The sequence below is a fragment of the Myotis lucifugus genome, unplaced genomic scaffold, assembly GCF_000147115.1.
Source record: "Myotis lucifugus unplaced genomic scaffold, Myoluc2.0 scaffold_413, whole genome shotgun sequence".
NCBI classification, from domain to species: Eukaryota; Metazoa; Chordata; class Mammalia; order Chiroptera; family Vespertilionidae; genus Myotis; species Myotis lucifugus.
The window spans coordinates 145,368-150,884 of record NW_005871461.1 but is presented as its reverse complement, the minus strand read 5'-3'; positions in this window follow the sequence as shown (position 1 = coordinate 150,884).

Here is a 5,517-nt window from a genome sequence, read left to right as displayed (position 1 = left end):
TAATAAGGACCGTCCATGCATATTATAGATAAATGGATATGGTACAGTTAGCACGCATCTGAGAAATAAATTCACAGTGTAAAAGGAATGTTCAAATGAAGCAGAAAGCTGGTGTCTCACCTTAGTCTATACATTTACCTCTCAAGGTTTCGCCATGGAGTGTGGAGAAAGCTGGAGGAAGATGAGCGACTCGGGGCGTCTGCAGCCAAGCCCTCCCTGCCGCTCTGTGCGTGACCCAGGGGCACTCTGCCCTCGGGGACTCCTTCCTGGGCTCTGCAGCCACTTCCTGCGGGCGTTGGGCGAACCGGGATGCCTGACCTGGAGGCCTTGAATGCCAGAGACCAGCTTAGGCCCTGAGTTCCGCCAGCTGGGGTGGCCACTCCCTTTCTCCCATTCCTTTCAATCCTATAGAGGCCCCGCAGGTGCCAGGGCACGGACTTGAGCCCGCACTCTCTCCTGCCAGGTGTGTGGGGGACAGGCCGTGGCAGGCCACTGAGAGTGGTGTGGTCTGGGGTGGTGGTCTCAGTGACATGGACCCTGAAACCCAGTGGCGAGCCTTCCTGCTCTGCCCTGGCCGTGGCTGACCTTTTCTGAGCCTCTGTTTCCCTACCTGTAAAATGGGCCGATTAAAGCAGGCATCAGCTGTTAGGTTACTAAGGCTCTGCCCTGTCAGCACCTGGGAGGCTTGCCGAACAGGTAAATGAGATCACACCTCAGGTGGATGGGTCAGAAAGCTGGACTGAGCACCCTCCCACGCCCCTGAGGTCAGGGAATCTGCTGTGCACCGGCCGGTGCCTTCCTCAAGGAGGGAGATAGCTCTCCGACTCCCCCTTCATGTTTTTTTGTTTTGTTCCCCTCTGCTGCTCCCCTGGACAGTGAGCTCCAAGGACAGGCAGGAAGTCCTGGGCGCTGTCCTTGCACAGAGACCCCACCAGGCTCTCAGGAGCGGGGAGGGCTCACTGAGGGCACCAGAGGAGGTAATACCCCAGTTAAGCTGTAAGGGATACATGGGCAGAGGGAAGGGCAGTGGAAGTGCCCACACACCTGGCAGGAGAGAGCAGCAGCCAAGGGCTGGAGCTAATATCCCCAGGAAGGAGGCAGGCGTGGCTGGAGGAAGCCGTCTGAGCACCGACCTGGCTGGGGCCGACCTGGCTGGGGCCGAGGAGCCCTGTTTACCCACAGGTGGAGGGTGCAGGAGACGCGGTGTGTGCAGAGTGCTGGGCTTTGTCATTGTCTTCCTGAATCCTCCCGCTGGCCGCCAGGGGAGGGGGTTATTTGCACAACTGGAAAACGGGGAAACCGAGGCACAGAGAATTCCAGCACTTGCTCAAGTGGCACAGGGGCACGACTGAGACTCCAGTGTGTGCGCTCTTTTCCTGGGGTCAGGCTTTGTCTCAGGGAGGATCGGGGATAGTCTCAGAGGTGCCGAAGAGCAGGGTGAGGGAGGAGGGGGTTGCCCGGAGGGCCAGTGGTGGTGGGCACGGTCAGGGGCTGGGAGGGAAACTGGGCCAGGTCTGAGGGGTTAACGTTGGGCCAGGTGTGCAGCCTCACTCACCGAGGCAGGGATGGGACCAGCAGGCAGCATGATCAGCTGTGCGGGGTTTTTTTGTTTGTTTGTTTTTTTAAATCCTCACCCGCGGATATTTTTCCATTGCTTTTTAGGGCGAGTGGAAGAGAGAAGGAAAGACAGAGAGAAATATCGATGTGAGAGAAACACATCGATGGGTTTGCCTCCTGCACTCACCCTGACCAGGGCCCAGGCTGGGGAGAAGCCTGCAAACCAGGTACGTGCCCTTGACCATACTCGAACCCGGGACCTTTCGGTTCGCAGGCTGACGCTCTATCCACTGAGCCAAACCAGCCAGGGCAGGTGTGTGTTTGAAAGCTCTTGTGTGAGCACAGAATGGACTGGACGGACGGTGACGGAAGCAGGGACTACTGACAGCAGGAGTAATACCAGCATGTGTTGAGCATCAATGCATACCTGGCCCTACAGCCCCTCCTGTGCGTCACCACATTGAATCCTCATGGAGCCCCATCGGACGGTACTGCCGGCCATCATGTCCCTTTTGCAGAGAAACTGAGTGACTTGCCCAAAGCCGCTCGCTGCGGCAGGATGTCCATACTTCCTGGTCTGCTCAGTACAGTTCCAGATGATGCCTACTGTCCCAGCGAGATTATTAATAGCACTTCCTTTCCCTCTCAAAAGGTGATCTGGTCAGACAATAAATTAATGTCACTCTAGTCAGAGGGTCCTCAAAGCAGCTGGCAAAGGAAGCGTGTGCTGTGATGCCAGAAGCTCAGCTCCCAAATCCTGGCCATTGGCTCCCCAGCCGTTGTGTGACCGTGGGCAAGGCTCTTAGCCTCTCTGAGCCTCAGGTTTCTGGTCTGTAAAATGGGTATAATTCCAGTGCAGATACTGGCTACTTGTGGGTATTTACTACTACTTGCGAGCCCCAGAGAGACAGCTGAGAAAGCGGTCTTAACGAAAATGGTTACAACCTGCCACACACGCACTCCGTCCTCTTTAGCTCTGGTCTGGGAGTGGGCAGGGGACCTTCCTACTGTGTGTCAGACGCTTGTTTCTGTTAGCTCACCGCGAGGCAAGCTGTGAGTCAGGAATCATTTGCCCCACTTTACAGATGGGTAAACTGAGGCTGAGAGGAGCTACGTTCCTGTTCCTGGCTACACTCTTGATTTAAGGATCCAACTCAGTTTTTCCCTCTGGAAAATGGGAGAACAGGAGGGTCTGGGCATCCCTTTGAAGGATGTAGGATGGGCAATCCCCATGTTCCATGGTTTCCTCCTCCCCCAATTTCCTGTGGTCCCCTTCCTTCCCCTGAGGCTGTGCACAGGAACGCAGGGGTTAACCCTGGCAGAGCTGTAATCACCGAGCAGAATGCAGAACAAATGCCTGCCAGCTGGGGACTGGGAGCTGAGAGGTGGGACTGGCTGCCTGGAGCCAGGAGCCCCCATCTCCTCCCCTGTCCAGGAGGAACGAGGCCCCTCGGGCCATAGTCACAGAACTCAGCTGCCCCCTCAACTCTCCCCTGAGGCTGGGGCTTATGGGAAGGAGGCAGTTTCTGGGCAGAAGTCCTCTGTGGAGCTGAGATGAAGGGGGCAGGGCCCAGCTAGAGAGAGGAACTTCCCCCTTGGGGACCCAGGAATGCCAGTGGCTGCCCACCAGGCTGCAGTGAGGTTTGGAGTGGGAGCCTTGAGCTGAGCGAGTTGTCTTGGCCACATCCACCAGCCCCCAGCCCAGCCCTAGGGAGCATGTACCCTTTCTACCCCAAAGTCTGGCTGGGCTTTTGGTCAGTTTATGCATCTTCCCATTGATTTATCTGCCCAGTCCTCTATCTCATAAGTGTCCATCCACCCCCAGATGCAATTGCTAATCCATCCATCTACCCTGCCCACATGCCTATGTATTCATCTACCCACCCCTCTACCCATCCCTTTAGCCACCTCCTTACCCATCCATCTATTGACCTATGACCCATTCAATCATCTACCCACTTACCCGCCCCTCAGCTGACCCACTGTTGACACCCCTGTCCATCCATCCATTCACTCCCACCCATCCATCACCTACACACCCATGTACCCTTCCACCCCCATCCATTTTACCTACCTGTAGATCCACCCACCCACCCACCCACCCACTCTACCCATTCGGCATTCCTCGAGCTACTGCCCACACCTGCCCACCTAACCCCCTTCCTGACCCCCGTCATTCACCCACTCACTTCCCTGTCCATCCCATAATGCTATTCCGTGGACTCACCTGGCCTCTGCTGACCCATGCTCCGTGCCCTCACTTTTCTCACGGGCGGACACCGTGCTCACCTGCATCGGTGGCTCACCCTTGGGCAGAACATCCTTGAAGGCTGTTTTGAAACGTCACCTCCTCCTGGAAGCCCTCCTTCAGAGTGAGCTTCTCTCCAGCACCTGTCCATTCTCTATGGGCACCTGTTGCCTGTGCAGGCGTCAACGAGACATTCCCGGGCACATCTGGGGAATGAATGGTCACGGCCAGCAGAGGAAGGGGGTTCTTGTCCCCTAAACTGACTGCACCCACCACGAGGGCAGGTGCGTTCCTCCTGGGACCACTCCATGGCCACGCTCCATGGGCTGGACTCCTGGCGGAGGCTTGGCCAGGCCTGGGCATTGCAGGGGGAGGGGGCAGTGCCGGTTTCTCCGCGAGGGTTGCGCTGCAGTCGAGTTCCCCAGCTAGGGGAGACAGGCAGTGGGCTAGGGGGCTACCCCTCATGCTCCCACCTCTATGACCCAACATGCATTTGCAGTCAGACAACCCCAAGTTCAAACCCTGGCTTTGCCTCTCATTAGCAGCGTGACCCCTGGACAAGCCACTTCCTCGCCTGGGCCTCGTTTGCATCATCTGTGATGAGCCATGAAGTTCACTGCCTGACCTGTGGTTAACGGTCAAGGAAGGGTAGCTATTATTATTACTATTGTTATCATTTTCCTTCCCCCAGGAGGTTGGTTCACTTCACACACATTAAGTAAGTGCTGTGGGCCAGGGCTGGGCTGGGTACCTCGTGAAGAGGCAGCAATAAGAAATGCAGTCCCCACTTGCAAGACAGAGGCCGGGATATTCATGGAGATGAAGGGCCAAAATAGTGGTAGAAGGGACTGGGAGGCAAGGGACACTGAGGAGGTCCAGAGAGGCTTCCTGGAGGAGGTGGCATTTGAGTTGGGCCTTGTGTCTTGAGGTGAGATTGCCCACAGGTAGAGCAGGCTTCAGGAAGATGATCTGGGCCAGCTGGCGTGGCTTAGCAGTTGAGCATCGACCTATGGACCAGGAGGTCATGGTTCGATTCCCGGTCAGGGCACATGCCGGGGTTGCGGGTTCGTTCTCCAGTGTGGGGTGTGCAGAAGGCAGCCAATCAATGATTCTCTCTCATCATTGATGTTTCTATCTCTCCCTCTCCCTCCCTCTCTGAAATAAATAAAAATATATATTTAAAAAAAAGATGATCTGGGAAGTGTCTACTGTGGAGGAGGGGAGAGAGGCCTTGAACATGGTGCTCTGGGAGGTGGGGTGTGGGGGCGCCCTTTGTGACATGGGCTAGGCTGGGTCACTGTCCTGCCCCCAGTGATGGCTGTCCTTAGCGGCCACAGACCCTGGGGTGCCTCGGGGTCCTTGGTAGGGGTTTCCTCATTAGCAGAGGCCAGGCAGCACCCCGACTTTGAGAACAGGACCATGCTCTGAGGGAGCCAGGGATGGAGCCCCAGAGCCCCTACAGTCAATGCTTGGTGGGCAGTTTCAGGGCCTCAGAGGGCTTCGGGGGACATGGAGGCCCAGAGAGGGTAACACTTGCCAGGGTAGCACAGTGAGTCTGCAATGGAGCTGGGAGCCCTCAGCTGCTGCCACATCCCAGGGTGGCCTTCAGTGTGGGTGGACATCTGTTGAGTGCCTACTGTGTGCCAGCTCCCAGCCTAACAGGACAAAACAGTCTCGCAGTTGAGGCTCAGACAGAGCATGGACAGAGCATG